This window comes from Pinus tabuliformis, chromosome 6 (genome assembly GCF_031772625.1).
Source record: "Pinus tabuliformis cultivar Carrire ecotype Pingquan chromosome 6, CPIR1, whole genome shotgun sequence".
NCBI lineage: Eukaryota > Viridiplantae > Streptophyta > Pinopsida > Pinales > Pinaceae > Pinus > Pinus tabuliformis.
In genome coordinates, this window is record NC_142292.1 from 1,117,369,306 (window position 1) to 1,117,387,481 (window position 18,176).

Genomic DNA, 18,176 nt, shown 5'->3' on the forward strand with positions numbered 1-18,176 from the left:
TCTGTAGTCACTTAAGGAAGTTTGTGTTGGTGTTCTTTGATGATATTCTCATTTACAGCAGGACTTGGGAGGAGCATCTCCAGCACATTGAGACAGTGTTGCGCATCTTGGAGGAGCAGCAGTTCTATGCCAAGCTCTCCAAGTGTGAGTTTGGGTTGACGGAGATGTTGTACTTGGGACACATCATAGGGGTGGACGGAGTGAGAGTCCACGAGGAGAAGATCAGGGCCATCAGAGATTGGCCGGAGCCGAGGAACGTGACAAAACTTCGGGGATTCATTGGCATTTGTACTTACTACCGGAAGTTCGTTAAGAGTTTCTCACAGCTTGCTGCCCCCCTGACAGATCTGACGAGGAAGGGGGCATTCAGTTGGTCGGATATAGCGCAGTGAGCCTTTGACAGGCTCAAGGAGGTTATGAGCAGCTGCCCAGTGGTTGTATTGCCGGATTTTTCGCAGCCGTTTGTTTTGGAGTGTGATGCGTCGGGAGAGGGGATCGGCGCAATGTTGATGCAGGGAGGTCACCCTATAGCCTTTGAGAGTCAGAAGCTCCTTCCGCATGAGAGGTTGTATTCTATATACAACAAGGAGATGCTGGCCATTATGCATGCATTGGCCAAATTCCGACAGTATTTAGTGGGTAACAGGTTCAGGGGGAGAACTGATCACAACAACCTCAGGGTCTTTTTGGAGCAAGGAGATGCTGGCCATTATGCATGCATTGGCCGAATTTCGGCAGTATTTAGTGGGTAACAGGTTTAGGGTGAGGACTGATCACAAGAGCCTCAGGTTCTTTTTGGAGCAGAAACAGCTACAGGAGAGGCAGCAAAAGTGGATCAGTAAGATCCAAGCGTATGACTTTGACATTGAGTATGTCAAGGATAAGAACAACATGGTAGCAGATGCCCTTTCACGTAGACCAGCCACGTTGTCTCTTATGAGCTTGGACACAGACTGGAGGGCTCGACTCTTAGTAGAGTACTCCAAGGATAGATTTGCATGTGAGATTCTGGATGGGCAGGTGGCGGATGACAGGTACAGGGTAGTCGATGAGATCATCTACTATAGGGATCAGATCTTCTTGACTGAGGGATCTCAGCTCAAGAAGAAGATACTTCAGGCATCACATGATTCACCATTGGCCGGCCATCAGGGGTTTACCAAAACCTACAGGGCCATTAGAGAGAGGTTCTCATGGAAGGGCCTCAAGGAGGATGTACTCCAGCATATCCGGGAGTGCGATATTTGCTAGAGGAACAAGGGGGAGATGAGCCATCCCGCAGGATTATTGCAGCCTCTTCCCATTCCGGAGGGGAAATGGGAGAGTATTTCGATGGACTTCATCACAGGGTTGCCCATGGTGCAGGGCAAGGATTGTATCTTTGTCGTCGTTGATCGACTGACAAAGTACACACATTTTTTCGCCATATCCGCACACTACACAACAGCGCAGGTGGCCGAGCTGTTCTTCAGAGAGGTCTTTAGGCTACATGGTCTTCCTAAGACCATCATCAGTGACAGGGAAAACCGTTTCATGGGCGGGTTTTGGCAAGAGCTTTTTCGGTTGGTGGGGACGGAGTTGACTTCGAGTACTAGTTATCACCCACAGACGGACGGGCAGACGGAGATAGTTAACAAGTGGCTGGAGGGCTACTTGCGTAACTATGTCAGTGGGCAGCAGCGAGCATGGCTGAAGTGGCTGCATCTGGGGGAGTACTGCTACAACACTACACATCACATGTCCATCGGTATGTCACCATTCTATGCTTTGTATGGATGTCATCCCTTATCTTTTGCTGACGTGATGTTTGGTGCTAGCAAGGCTCCGAGAGCCAAGATTTGGGTCCAAGAGAGTCAGGACATCCTTCGAGCTATCAAGGATAATATGGCTACAGAGCAGAACCAGTAGAAGCTATATGCTGACAGGGTTCGGGTGGAGAGATAGTTTGAAGTGGGGGACTTGGTCTACCTACGATTATAGCCATACCGACAGTCGTCACTGAAGCAGAAGGGAGCTGATAAGCTCAAGCCACACTTTTATGGGCCATACAGGGTGATATGCAGGATTGGACAGGTTGTGTTGGAAGACCAGCTACGGAGCAGGACAGTCCGGGAATTCTTGGTGAGGTGGAAGAATTTATTAGATGAGGATGCCACTTGGGAGAGTGAGAAAATTTTGCAGCATCCATCACTTCAGTTGCTTGAGGACAAGCAACATTTTGCCGGGGGACACTGTAATATTCCTAATTAGCCATGGCTAATTGGAATATTCGATTTTGCTCAATTTTGCTTTCTATAGTTATTTATAAATAAAAAGGTGAGGAAAGGGGGACATAACTCACTTTATGAATAAAGTCACTCCCTAGTAGCACAACGTTGTAACTTAAAAGGGGAGCCAAGGGGGCCTAAGGACCACGTAGAGAAGGGCCCCACGTAGACACTTGGAGGGACTGTGCAGATGGAGAAGGAACATGTGGCAAGAGAGAGGCTACGTTGGAGGAGGTGGGCCTTAGGGTTTTGAGAAAGGCCAATGCTATAAAGGAGAGAGGAGCCTCATTTTGATCATTCGATTATGTTGCATTTGAGCTAGTCACTTCGACTTAGAGCATGTTGGCTGTTTAGCCTGTTTGCAGCATTGTTTAGTGCATTGAGTGTCTCCGATCGAAGATCTCACCCTTAGCCCTGGGGGACTTCGAGTGCCTGCTCGGGCAAGGTAGTTCCATCGGTATTTTGTAGGAGGAGAGATTTCTGGAGTTGAGGAGGAGCTGAGCATTTTGATGACTGCGCAGTCTCGAAAGGGAGGACGCAGTTTCTTTTGGTAGGAGCTCCAGACTGGTTTTATGTGGAGTATTTGAGCTGGGAGATTGAGCAAGGGATCAACCCTTGCATATTGGAGGATTTTGGCAGAGTTTCGGGTAGGGTTTTGGAGGATTCTCTTCAGGAACAACGTAGAGCCTTGAGGGATTACGTAGATCCCCAAGGGGGTGATTTTCAGGGGCCAACTATTTTGGAAAAGCTTTCTGGGCTTTTCTGGGTTTATTGAGCAGAGGGTGATTCCAGAGTTTCAACATTTTTTGAGGAGGGGAACAACCCCAAATCCTCATTTGATTCTAGCAGTAGCAGCAGCACAACAGTTCTCCAACAGTTTGGACACAGTTCAAAGAGAGGCCATTTCCTTACCATTCTGAGTGTATTTCTTCACTTGCCTTGTGCAAGTCGAGGTGCTATCTTTCTGATCACCTCTTGTACTCTTTCCATTGCTCAGTATAATAAAATGGCTTAGCATTTCTCTCTGCATTTCTCGAGTATCTGCTTATATTCCATGTATACATTATTGTATGTTGCACTGCTATTATTGTTTTATCTCTTTGAGCTTGTGTTTGAGGGATATCTCTGCTAAGGGATATTATAGTACACGAGGTCCTCTTCCTCGAAATGCCTCTCCACCTGATGCCTGTCAGCATACATCTTTTGTTGATTCTGAGTTGTTTGCAAGTTATCCTTAAGAGCCTTGAGGATATCTTGGCTCTCTAGGATCCAATCTTTGGCCTTTGGGGCCCTGCTGTCTCCAAAAACAATGTCAGCAAAAAACAAAGCATCATACCCATACAAAGCACAGAAAGGAGTCATACCAGTGGACATATGATGTGTCATGTTGTAGCAATACTCTCCCAAATGCAACAATCGAACCCAAACCTGCTGTTGCCCTGTCACATAGTTCCTGAGATAACCCTCTAGCAACTGGTTCACCCTCTCTGTCTGGCTGTCAGTCTGTGGATGGTAATTGTTGCTTAGCGTGAGCTCGGTGCCAACTAGCCTGAAAATCTCTTGCCAAAATCCCCCCATGAATCGACTATCTCGATCACTGACTATAGTCTTACGGAGTCCGTGTTGAAATTTCTAAGTGTTACCCTTTAGAAATTTTATCTGTATTCTCTGGTTTATTTCTCCTACTTTTTAATTACGAACAAGTTATTTAACCATATAAATTTCGAAATAAACATAATATAGTCTCAACCATCTATAGATCAACAATTGAAAGAAATAGCAAACACACAAGTGACACCGTTATTTTTTGACAACTCGTCCTCAGAAAAACCCAATGCGGGAAAACCGGTGCAACAATTCTGAGGGTTATTTTATTATGCAGTCTTTCCTTGAGTACAACTGGGTGCCAAATTGGCTCACCCGACATAGAAAATAATATGACAGTAATACCTCTCTATTCAGAAGCAAATACTCGAAATGTCTGCCCCACGAAACCCTCTCCAACACAACTGAAGCCCTGCATCAACCCTCCTGGCCTCTGCGTCAGCCTGAAAATCCCTTGCGTCAGCTCTCTGAGGCTCTGCGCAGCCTCTTTGGCTCTCTGCGTCACTCCTGTAGCCTCTGTGTGGATGATGCAGGCCTTCCTGGCCTCTGCGATGTCTCTGCTAGCCTCTGCGTGGCTCCCTCTGGCTTCTACATCTGCCTCTCTGCCTCTGCGCTGGTCTTCCAACACTATCTCTGCCTCTTTGTCTCGTACTCACTGCCCCTCGCTGCAAACTGATCACTGATTCGATTTCACTTGGCAAACCCCACTCTAGAAAATCGAATGACTGATCACTCTGGTGTATTCTCCAATTGACCCTCAAGACTTTTCTTATACTTTTCCTATTGGTCCTTCAACGACCGAGGAAGAGGTTGCAAAAGTCTTGTTGGATGCGTCAACTCTCCTTTGTTCCTTTGAAAAGCCTCGCATTCCTGTACATGCCTCATCACGTGCCCTTTGAGGCCCTTCAAGGTGAAGCGCTCTCTCACTGCCATATAAGTCTTCTTGAACCCCTCCTTTGGACCATCTAAACATCAATAAAATTGTGGGTGGCCCCACTGTCTACTAAAACTAAGACACACTGCCCTTCCACGGTACCTCTAATCCTCATGGTAAAAAATTTAGGAATCTTGCACAAAGAAGCCAGGACTCCCCCTGCTGGTGCAAAAGATGCTCCTCCCTGTGGTGGTGATGGTGGTTCCCTCCTTGCTAGATCCTCTTTGTCTCCTCCAACAAGCTTCAACTCCACCTCTTCCTTCTGATCGCTGTTTGAGAAGACCTCGATGTAATGGGCCTTGCCCACTGTGCACCGATGACCTGGTGCCCAAGGCTCTCAACATGTAAAACACAACTTCGTCCTCCTGAGGTCCCTCTTGGTCTCATCATCCAACTGCCGGCGCCCTTGGGCTGTTCTCTGCGTTGCAGGTGCTCTAGTGTAACCTCCCTTCTGAGTGTAGGGATTGCATGGAGGAAATGGTGCCAGGGTCTTGGGGATGCCCCTGCAAATCTCGCATACAGGTCACTGTCTCCAAAATAGTAGATGATCTACGTGACTTCACTAGTCCCCGCAGTGGCTTTGTCAACCCGTCCATAAATGTGTATACTCTCCTAGCATCTGAAAAATCAGGCACCATGATTGAGACCCTCAAGAACTCCAAAATATAATGCTTTGAATGTCCTATCTGCATGAGTTGAGTCAACTCCCTGAAGTGAGCCTTGGATCCCTCCAATCAAAATGCTCCACTACTCTCCGTGTGATGTCCTCATAGGAGGTCACGCCGGAATTCCCCAGAGTGGATAAGCCGTGAAGCCACCAATCGTGTGCCTCCCCCTCCAAATACAATGTGACCATCTTGATGTCTTCTACCTTCGTTGTCCTATTGAGCTGGAAGTATGTGTCCAACTTCTCCACCCAAGCATGTGCTGTGCACTTGGTAGTGCCATCATAGGTGGGAAAATACATCTTCCCAGTGCTGTGGTGTAGCTCATAATTTTGCATACCATCGCTTCCATAGCCCTTCCCCTTCTCATTCTGCTTGAGCTGGCAATAATCTCTGAAAGATAGAGTCTCTCTGACTGCTCCCATGGACTGCCACTCCTTGAAATGCTCTCCCATCAACGATGGATCCTTTCCTCCACCTGTTTCACCTTGCGCCAAAGTTATAAAAGAAGGTAAAGTAGCTCGAGTTGGCTCACTCGAGGATGGTCGCTGCGTAGTATGTGACAGGTGATCGAGCTATTGAGAGGCCTCTAAAGTCTCTCCAAATATAAATTCTCGGTGAGTTCTCTGCTCTCGGTTCTGCATCTTTATCTCGTCCAGCATCTCTTTCTGCCCTTTTGCCAAATCGCTCAAGGCCTTCAAGAGACTTTCAAAGGCCATTTCTTCCCTGCTCTTGGGCTCCCCCATATCCTCTGCTACCACTGTCTTCCCACGATTCTCTGTGTCTGGAGTAATCTCCAACTCCCTTTCCCTACTCCGGTACCTTTGCCTCCTGTAAGTAATATGTTGTCAGTCCTCCTCACTCATAGGAAAAGAAAAAACGATTTACAACACATAAAATTTCAACAATCAGTAAATGCTCATAAAAACTCCAGAAGTTGAACCAACTGAGCTATTTTATTAATCAATGGAGTAAGTACAATAGTATGGAGGAATGCACCTGGGCTTGCCTTAATGGCAAGCGTGACAGAACCTTGGTGATAAGACAGTGATATCAAATGCTGGAAATGACTGCTCCTCTAATGCTCTGCGTTGTCCTAGAAAACTAAACTGCTGGCTGGAATGGAACTGCAAGAAACTCCACCTCCAATGCTAAGAAAATGCTATAAATTCAGCCCCAAGCACCTTGACTAAAACCCACAAAAACCCAGAAAGGGTTTGGTCTGAATCCAACCTCCCAAATGCGGCCTCCAGTATGCCCTACGCCCTCCAAACTGCTCAAGGATACGACCTGCCAGGAATACAAGCAAAATCCTCCATGCAAGCTCCGAAAAGTAGCAATTTCCTCCACAAATGCTTCCCTTAGCTCCCTCGACAAATTCTAGCCTCAAAGACTGATACTCTACCTCCCACGTGTGCACCAAATGCTGCCTCTGTGCTGGACCAGGAAGTGCAAAAGTCACACTGTAGAGAAGCACTCTCCTCTAGCTCCCAAACTCTCCAAAATGACAACAAAACTCCTATGCCTCCTCTTCAGAAATCCTCCCGGCCAAAACTCCTCTGTAAGATGCCACAAACAAACTCGACCTCCCTTCATCGCGTCCTCCAGAAATACGCACCACTTGGAGATGAATGCAACTATTGGAAACCACAATGAAATCCCCTTCCGGAAAAACTGAAGAAAAATCTCTCTAGGTTGGCACTCGAAGTCCCCCGAAGAAAGGGTGAGCTCTTCGCTTGAAGAACTCTTGCTGAACAACAGAGTGACTCGGCTAGATAGCTCGAGCAACCAAAGAGAATTTCGATATGCCAAAAGATGAATGAAGTGAGGAGAGTTGCCTTCCTTATATAGATTTCATGGAGCACTTTTCCCTCCATTTTCCCTCCATCGTGGGTCCCTCACTTAACCAACAACTTCTCCTCCATGCAAATCGAACCAGGTGTGGGTACCCCCCACGTATAACTTAACCACATCAACTTAAACACAACAAAATAACTTATGCTAAGTCTAACCTCCTAATAAAATCGAATGGGCCCCATCGCCTCTAAAATTGGATCCAAAATATAATAATTAATCTTGTTCGAAAATAATTTAAGAAGGGACATGAAAAAATTTGTCACATGGCGCCATCTCAGGTATCTTCCCAGTCAGAGGGTTGTAATCACCCAAAACAATGAAGTTTTATTTGCCATTACACCTGAATCCGTTTGCCAAGCACTCCAAATCAATCTCCTAGCTCCTCTCCACCCGTTTTCTACTGATTCCCTCATGGATATCTATCAAAAACTCACATTTCCTCAACGAGCCCGTATCTTTGAGTCATTCTTACCTGAGAATTCCGAGTTGCCTAGAACTAATCCGCTCTATTCCACTTCAATTTTCCCAGAAATGTCAAGGTAGGTTATATCCATGGTCGTCTGTCTGTTAGGTTACCTTATCGATCAGTGGGCCGATGAAGTAATATTGGGATTTCTATGTGTTATTTGTGGGTAATAAGCCCTCATTGATTTTCAACTACAGTAAGTTTTTGGCAAACAATATTCATGATCAGTTTTTAAAATTTTCTACTGAATGTTCTTCTAAACATCAATCAGTTCTCCATTGCAAAAGTTAGATGCACAAGGAAAGCCTCAGTATGTTATTCACTGGACTCCCTTGGTAAGGAAGAACACAAAAGAGTATTCTTTTAGTGACTATGTAAACCAATTCTTTCATATGTCCTTATGTCTTCTTAACATTGATGTTATACCAAGGATTTCAATCGAAATCAGAACAATTCTGCACCTTACTGAGCATGCCAATATTGGATACTGGTACCTCTGTCAGAATTATACCGAGATCAAAATATATGGATGTGAATTCCCTCCCTATAGGTTACCAATATTTGTGCCAATCAGGATCCTTGCCTTAGAATACATCAGGCAAATGATGAACATGGACGATTTTCATCTTGTATCTAGGAAGCAGAAAGCACAATTCCAGTTGAAGGTACAAATTGACCCTTTCATTATCAATACCAAAGCAGCAATGAAGGAGGCAGATAATTTATTAAAGCATATGAAATTCAAGTTGAGTTTTACCTGGTCCTATGATCCCTTAGGAATTATTTCAAAATTGAGGGTTGAGCATAAAACAACACCTTATGTACATACAACCAGACCAGAGATAGAACAATATGCAAATCAAGAAGAATGGCAGGAAAATACATTACAGGGAGTTGAGGAACAAATTGTTAGTTAGACATCTTCACAGGGTCCGGTTCCTCAAGAAAAAGAAACCGATAGACCAAGAGAAAGTCTGTCTCCTCCAGACTCAGAAGTTCAAGCTACAATTTTCACAGTTTTCAAAAGGAGAAAGAAGACAAACACTAATCAGGAGTCCTTAGAGGACAAGAGTTCATAGGAGCAAGCTACAGTGGTGCTGTCAGGTTTTCCAACCACTTCTTTTCCACATACTGAAGAAATCATAAATTCTCCCATTTCTTCTGTTTCTCATGATACAATGCAACAAAATATTTTTGCTAGTTACAAAGAAATTAAAAGGAAGAATGAAGCATTAAAGGACTTTTGTCTGCACTTGATACTGAAAAGGGACAATTCCAATTATCTTTCTTGGAACCTAAAGTTCCAGCCCCTAAATGTACAGAAGATTATAAAACATCCATTTTTTCTTTTGACACCAAGCAAATTCATGCAATTGATCAAATTGACCTACATAAGCAGGTTGGTGAAATGATATATTCCACATTGACAAGTTCAGCACGGAAGCCTATAAACTACAAGATTCCTTGATCAATATTCACACACAGTTGAAAATGGAGAGAATGTCATCTTTGGCCAATGATACCAAAATCAAAGCTCTTGAAGATTTGGTGATCAAACTAGGATATGATCCTAGTAATATCAAAGTAGCAGAAGAGATGATACAGAATAAGAATGCTGACATTCAAGCATTGAGGAAGCAACTTAAACTTCCTATCACTGAACATCTACAAGCTAAGGAAGTTGGTCAACTTGAAAAGGAAAAAGAAAATATGTTCAAATTGATAGTAGAACAAAATGTTCAAATTTAGAAAATGGAAGCTAACATGGAATCACTCTTAAAAGAAAAAGAGCAGCTACTCAGTATTTCAATTTCCATTCCTATAGCTACAACTTCTATAGAAGGTACTTCAGCAACAATGACATCTACAGCAACAACCATCACAGTAGAAGCACAGTCTCCCATCTCCTTGAGAAAGAAAAATCCCATCTCCTTGATGTCTTTGTTGAGAATGGTTATAGTAGATTCATCGGTCAGAGGGCTTTCCTTAAAGCTTCCAAGAATTCGCTGTCTCAACGGGAATCAAAGGAGCAAGTTCTTGGTGTCCATCTTCCTTATGTTTAGGGGACTACTGATAAGATTGGTAGGATTCTCTGGACGCATAGTGTCCCTGTGACCTTTAGGCCCTTGAACACTATTCGCATGTCCCTCCGATCAGCTAAGGATCCTATCGACCCTAAAGATATGAAAGGTGTGTACTTGATCCCCTGTTCCTGTGGGACCCCCTACATTGGGGAAACTGGTCGCTCCATTAATCAGAGGATTAGTGAGCATGCAGCAGACCTTAAGCATAGGCGAACTAAGTCTTCCGCTTTAGCTGAGCATGTTGAGAAAACCAATCATCATGTTTGTATTGAGGAAGCTAGTGTTATTGCTAAGGTTTCGCGCTTCCATCATCGGAAATTTAGGGAGGCGCTGGAGATTGAAAAGAGGCCGAATAATCTCAATAGAGATGATGGCTGGAAAATCAGTCGGTGTTGGGTCCCAGCACTCTCGTCCTAGTCGCTTTTCTTCTTCTTTTTTATTTTTTATTTTATTAATTAATTAATTTATTTTTTATTTTTATTTATTTATTTTTTTTTAATTTTTAATTTTTATTTATTTATTAATTTTTATTTATTTATGTATTTATTTAATTTAATTTAATTTAATATTATTATTATTTATTTATTTATTTATTTTTTTTATAATAAAATATTTTTCATTAATACCTTCTCTTTCTTTTATTTATCTTTATAGTCCTGTTTTTAATTCCTCTATTACTAATTTAACTTACTTTTTTTTTTTTTAATAATAATTTTTAACTTATTATCATTAAATTATTTTTTTATTTATTTTATTGCTCCCCTAGGGTAATTTTTATTTTTATTTTTATTATTATATATAGATATATTTATTTATTTATTATTATTATTATTATTTTATTTTATTTTTTTAATAATTTTTTTTAATTATTTATTTTAACTAACTATTATCATGCATTATTTTAATTACTAATTTAACATAACTTTGCAATTATTTAACTAACTATAATCATAAAATTAGTTATTTATAATAATTTTACTAAATTAATAATTATTTATTAATAATTTTATTCATAAAATTATTTTTATTTATTTTATTCTAGGGATTGGTCCCCCGAGGGTAATTTTCTCCCTTAAATATAATTTTTAATTATTTATCTTAACTAACTATTATCATGAATTAATTTTTTACTTATTATTTTAATTATTTATTAATTTTTAACTAACTATTATCTTGATATTATTTTTATTTATTTTATTTTAAGGGATTGGTCCCCCTAGAGTACCTTTTTCCTTAAAAAAGGGGTTTTGATCCCGGTACCCAATCCAAAGTAGCTGTTGGTCTTTTTAGCTGTTGGAGGCTCTGCTCTGTCTATTTAACTTGCTAAGCTGGATCTGTTTCTTCAATTCGTCCTGACGATGAACCACACTGGTTGGTTCGAAATGCGTCGACAAATGTCTCTCTTTATGTGATTTACGCCGAAGCTCTTCGTATTAATATTATGGATCACAGAAGCCTCAATTCAACTAGAAGCACAGTGTACTGATTCAGCAGAACAATTGTCAAAGATCGTGGGAGACTTATCTTTGAAGGATCAAGAAATTGAAAACCTCAAAATGCAGCTCCAAAAGATTCAGGAACAAGAGATTAAGACGGATAATGCATATTTGGCTAAGATTCAAAAGAATTATAAATTAACTCAACAATTAGAAGTTTATGAAAATGATTCTTTAATTGCAAAAACTATTGCTCAGGCCAAAGAAAATATTTGGATAGACATTAATGTATCAATGACTGAGTTATGGCCCTCAATTGAAATTATTTTTGAGTAGGAAGATTTATTGCAGAGGTCACAAGTAGCAATAGCAGAAATAAAGAAGGACCTGGACCACAAACCAGGAGATGTAACAAAGATAATCAAAGTCTTAAACTCCAAGACAAAAGATGAACTTGAAGAATTCAACATTGAAGACAGAACTGAAGCTGTCTTGGCGCTGAGGAATGTTTTAACTTAAGAGGAATTTGATGCTACAACTTGAGAACAAGTGCCAGAATTTGGAGGTTCAGATCAAGAAATTTCACAAGAAATTCAATGCTTTACATCAAGAAGGACTTCCAGGTTGACAGAGTAGAGGTGGCAAATTGGTTCCACTTGAAGATTATCAACACAAGTTACATGAGATAGTAATGGACAAGACCAAATTTACCAAAATTAGAGGAATTATTGCTGGGAAAGCCTTCATTGAAGGTTTAAGTTATGATTTGTTAATTCAACTTGAAATTAATCATTTGTTTCTAACTAGGCCCACTTTTGAAAAATATACTGAAGTTGATGAGTCATATAGAAAATTGTTAAAATTTTTTATCTTCGATGAAAAGAGATGGGATAAACTATGTGAGCTCATCGAATAGGAACAAAATGCTAAATTTCAGGAGCAGACAACAAAATTTCAGGGGCAGTGAACAAAAAAGCAGATTTCTAGCTACAGTCATCAACAACAACCCTCGAAATTTGTGCAAAGTGTTCAAATTAGTTCAGATCTACTATTTTTCAGTTCTATTTTTGTAATATCCCAACTATTTTGGATGATATTATATTTTGTAATAAATTTTGATTCCAGTTTAGATATGGTTGAGTCGAACTCTAAATATTTTGTAATTCAAAGAAGAAAGGGTTGAACCCTTGTGATGAACCAATGAACATGCTTGTAACTTTTTGAGCTATATTTGAAGTTAATAGAAGGATTCTGGATTCATTATGAGTATCTTGTGTATCTCTGTGAGTGCTTCTGGTTATTCAATTATGTGTTCATTTTATTTTTCTATGCACATGTTCAAGGTAAGAATAGATTGAATATCAATCTCTGAAAGCTCCTGCAAAGTTATCATTATTTAAAGAGATTAATTAACTGAAATTGTTTGTCTTAGTTAATTCCTCTAAATTTTTAAATTGTTGCCTTCTGTCATCTCTTGCACATGTACTGTTTGGCTATAGAAAATTTCTATACGCATATGCTATATATAAGAAATTAGATGTTCAATCTAAATATTTAAGGAATTATATATCTTCTTAAAATCTGCTTTCCATATCATTTTTAAATCTTAATACTGTTAAGAATGAAGAATCAACCCTTCTGTTTTCTCAGAAATATTTAGGATTTGTATCTGTTTAAAAGTTTGAAGCATTGGTCATCGACTCAAAATTAAAAACATTACTTTAGATTCTTTGGCACAGTCCCTTAGCCTAGCACTGTCTACAAAGGACAACAGGGAGGCCGAAATTTCTGGATTAGGCAGGGAGAACGAAGTGCAGCTTCAGTTTGGGTGACTTGACTTGGAGGAAAAGACTAGGTTTGACCATAGGTCTAGGTGTATCTCTTATTGAACAGGAAGAATTTCTCTATTGAAAAGGTTGTTGGGTTTTCCCCGTGGTGGATTTTCCCACGGTAAATCTTGTCTCTCTTTTTGTGCATTGTGATCTCTACTATTCCACTGTTTAATTTCTGAAGTATAATTGCTGAATGATATATTGAAATGAAATAAAAGAACACCTACATCAAAAGTAATTATCATAATTTCAAAATTATTGTGCTAATCCTAATTGCACTAGAAAATCAACATGGTATTAGAGCTTTGGTGACAAAAAGAAGGTATATTGAGATGACCTCTGCAAAAACCCTAGAGAGAGCATCTTACTAAAGTCCTTCTTGTATATTGGTTCCTATGGCTTCCTCCATGAAATCTGAAAAAAAGTTAGAGGGAGCATCAAAATTCAAAGCTTGGAAAGTCATAATAGATCTTATTCTTTCCTAAACAAAGCATTCGATATTGTGACAGGAAAGACTATTGAATCAAACGATGCAACTGAAAAAGAGAAGTTCAAGGAGGATGATATTACTACCATGAGTCTAATAGTGGACTCCATTAGAGATCATCTTATTCCCTACATTGCAAAGCATGGCACTTCCAAGAAGATGTATGATGCCCTAATAAATCTCTACACTATCAAGAATGTTGGTCAATCCATGAGTTTGAAGAATGAACTCCAAAATACAAGGATGATTAATGACGATACTGTTGCTTCATACTTCGTAAGGATTTCAAAAATCAGAGATCAAATTTCAGCTATTGGAGAAACCATCTCTGATCAAGAACTTGTGACTACAACACTCAATGGTCTTCCTAGATCATGGGATGCATTTGCAGCAGGCATAAGCAGTTGGAAAGAAGCTCCTTCATTTGAGCAATTATGGACATCATGTGCTCAAGAAGACCCATTTGTGGTCACTTTTTAGGCATTAATAAAATTATCTTATTTGGCACACCTTTTGTCTGCATGTTGTACCCACCTTGAATGCTGATGTACTTATTTGTTCTCTGAAGCATTTAAAAAAAGGCATAATATAGCAAGATGAATTGGAGTTACATCGTAAATGGATTAAGAATGTGTCTGGTATAACATATGGACAGAGACATAATGGTTGAGGCCAGTAGAGGAATGTCACAATCTAAGAAATTAGGAACCTTGGCAGTGATATATACTCTATATGGTATAGATCTGCAAAAACATGTCGCTGTTCCAACTATTTGGCATGTTTCTTCCTCATGGGCAGATTTGTTATTCTGATTGACAGAAGAGACAAATTAGTGAATTATAGTGCTACAAATATGTTGAATTACAACTATTCACCCATCCTATTTTTCTCAAACATGCCTACCATGCAAATGAATTGTTCATGCCACTGATTCAAAAATAGTCTTGTTGGTTTTTTATAACAAGAAGCAACATAAAAATAGTATACTCAAGCTATTGATATAACTGCTTTGGCTATACAATTCAATGATCCATACTAGTTCAAACCAGTGATGCGAAAATCGCTATTCTATTGTATGATCGCGATCTTTTGAAAACACTGATAAAATTGCCCAATTTTTACGCGTATTTTTTTTTCTTCAAAAAATCGCGATAATTTCGTTTTTATCGCGATTTGATATGGTTTTTATCGTCGGGCCGGTGAACAACGGGTTATAAACACCAAAAAAACAATTTTTTTTAATTCATTTCATCAGACAACGACAGCGGTGGATTGGGAGTGACTTAGGGGAAAAACCTTGGTTGATTGGGCGTTGATTAGAGGAGAAAACGACTCAAAACCCCCGGTGGATTGAGAGCTGAGGAGGAGAGGATCAATTTTCTCTGGCAAACCGGTATGGACACCAAATTTATGTGTTTTGTTTTGTTTTTGGTTGGGTTTGGATAACCCATTGGTTTATCAAATATTTTTGAGTTGATTTGATGGTGTTTTTGTTTGTTAAATTGTCAAAAATTTAATGTGTTTTGTCTATTACTCATGTATGTAATTTTTAAAATTTTTTGTAACTTGCAATCCTTATTTTGCCATAGGTTCACCATTCAACTTCAAAGTTCAAATTTCATCTTACAAATTTAAAACTCAAAAGTCAAGAGTTCAACCAAGTTACAAACATGCCAAGGAAATTGTACCATTTTTGGGAATTTGGTGAACCTGATGGAGGGTTTGATAGCATAAACTTGTCTTGCAAGTTGTGTGGGCAACATATGTCAGGTGGGGGTTTATAGATTGAAGTATCACCTTGCACAAATCCCTGGATTTGAGGTAGGGCCTTCCTCAAATCCAAATCTGGAAATCATCCAAAGAGCCATGAGATCATTGGAAAATTTAGAGAACAATAGAGAGGCCAAAGCAGAAATGAAAAAGCAACTAGCAAAGAGGGTGTTAGGCTTAGGTGAACAAGGAAGTGGCACTGGTTCTACTTCAACATCAATATCTACAACAAACCCAGTAGCTGCCTCATCATTTTTTGTTCCTAGAACCACGCCTGGTTCACAACCATCTATCACTTCAATGCCTAAAAAACTGAGAAAGAACAAGCTGACAAGTTGTTGGCCAAATTTTTCCTTTGGAGTGATATTCCTTTCAGCGTTGCAAGGAATAATCCATTTTTCTAGCCTGCTATTGATGCCATTGCAGCTGTTGGCATAGGGTATAAAATCCTTTCTTATGATGACTTTAGAGGTCGGATTCTTCAAAATGAAAAGGTTGACTGCACCAAAAGATTGGAGGAGTCTAGGGCATCATGGACACAAACATGATGCATTGTGATGTCAGATGGTTGGACTGACCAAAAGGGGAGAACCCTTATAAACTTCTTGGTTAGTTGTCCCAAGGGGACAATGTTTATGAAATCTATTGATGCATATTCACATATCAAAGATGCAAAAACTTTATGTGATTTGTTGGATGTGTTTATTTTGGAGGTGGGTGTAGAACATGTTGTCCAAGTCATAATGGACAATGCTGCAAATTATGTTGCTGCTGGCAGGATGCTTATGGAGAGGCATCATACTTTATTTTGGACACCTTGTGCTGCACATTGTATTGATTTTATGTTGGAGGACATAGGGAAAATTTCCTTTGTCAAAGATATTGTTGAGTCATCAAAATGCATTACAAAATTTATATATAATCGTACATGTGTGCTTAGCTTGATGAGAAAATTCACCAACAACAAAGAGTTGGTGCGCCCCGCCATTACATGGTTTGCCATCAGTTTCATATCTTTTCAATCCCTCTTGAATTTTATGTAGGATGTGAAGAGAACGTTTCTTTCAGAGGCATGGTGTGCTTTGATAATGAGCCGCAAACCAGAGGGAGAGGCCATATGCAAATTAGTTTTATACTAGGAAGACTTCTGGGCAGGAGTGCAGGAGGTGTGCATTGCTACGGAACCTTTGGTAAAGGTTTTTCGATTAGTTGATGGTGAGAATCCCGCAATGGGCTATTTGTATGAGGCCATGGACAGGGCCAAAGAATCCATTCAGGCCTACTATGATGATAAGGGAGATGGGGGGTTTCAGAGACAACACCTCCTATGGGAAGTGATTGATGAACGATGGAACAACACACTCCAGTCCCCATCGTCCCATTCATGTTGCAAGGATCTACCTGAACCCCGCATTTTCTTACTTATGTGGGTTCGTATTTGATGTTGAGATCATGGATGGATTTTTAACCTGTGTTCAGAGGATGGTGCGATCTCCAGCAGAACGTACAAAAATCTCCAAAGAAATTGGGACATACAGGATGGTAGGTAGCACATTTGGTTTTGACACGGCTGTGACTGATAGGATGACTAAAATGCCAGGTATTTTTTAGTTTGTTTCAAATTTCACTGTCTCTTCAAGTTCATAACTTCATACTTTGCTTCAACTTTCAAATTTCATTTTTTTCTTATGTTTATTTAAAATTTTATTTGTAATTTTGTTGTAGATGCATGGTGGAGAATGTATGGTGCCAGGGTATCCCTTCTACAAAAGCTTGCCATTCGAATCCTCAGCCAAACATGTAGCTCCTCAGGATGCAAGCGCAATTGGAGTGTATTTGAAAAAATACACAACAAGAAACGCAACAGGTTAAACTTAAAACTTAAAATATTGCAAATTTCCAAATAATTTTTTGAATTCATTAAACAATATTTTTTTTATAATTATTATTTCATGATCTTTGTACAGGTTGGAGTCCTAGCGACTTAATGACATGGTCTAAGTCTACTACAATCTTCGATTGTAGGTCAGACAACTTGAGAGGATACCTGATATGGAGGCCATTTCATTGGATGGGATTGACACCACTGTTGCATGGAGGGTTGAAGCCAAGAGGCCTCTCATGGAGTTTGTCGATGATTGGTTAGAGAAGGAGGAGGAGGAGGCGGAACAACAGGAGGAGGGGGTGACACCACTTACCCGGGCTACCCTTGCCACCAGTAGAGGACGTGGTCTACCTCCTATAGCTCCTAGTTCTTCAGCTTCTAGAGCACAGTAGAGTCCACTACCAACTCCACCGACATCTATATCTAGAGGGAAAAGGAAAGCTATTGCATTTTCTCGCAAGAGGGGCAGAGGAAATCAGTGGTATTAGACTTTAGTTATTTGGTTTATTTCATTGTATATTACATTATGACTCTTGATATGAGATACATTATTATATTTTTTTTTGATATTTTGAGGCTAAGTTGGGACTCAGGAGTTAGGACTTACTATTCAGGACATGATTCACTATTATGTGTGAGCACTAGAAATGATATTACACATCTTATATATTAGTTCTTTTATCATATTTATGTGTCAATGTATCTATTTTATGTTGTAGATGCTTTAGATATTAAAAAAATTGAAAAAAATGAATATTTTTGTATTTTACGATTTTTTCCGATTTTTTCCCTTTGCCAATAATATCCCAATAACGATAACTGCAACATTGGTTCAAACTATCATTGGGTGGTACTTGGTGTGGATTTAAGTATGAATGATCATTTTGC

At 39.9% G+C, this 18,176-nt stretch overlaps 1 protein-coding gene across 3 annotated transcripts in view; it reads left to right on the forward strand.

The window, feature by feature from the left end:
- LOC149262805 (Mitochondrial substrate carrier family protein) overlaps positions 1–18,176 on the forward strand; it is a 332,393-nt gene that overhangs the window by 119,817 nt on the left and 194,400 nt on the right. The window lies entirely within an intron of this gene.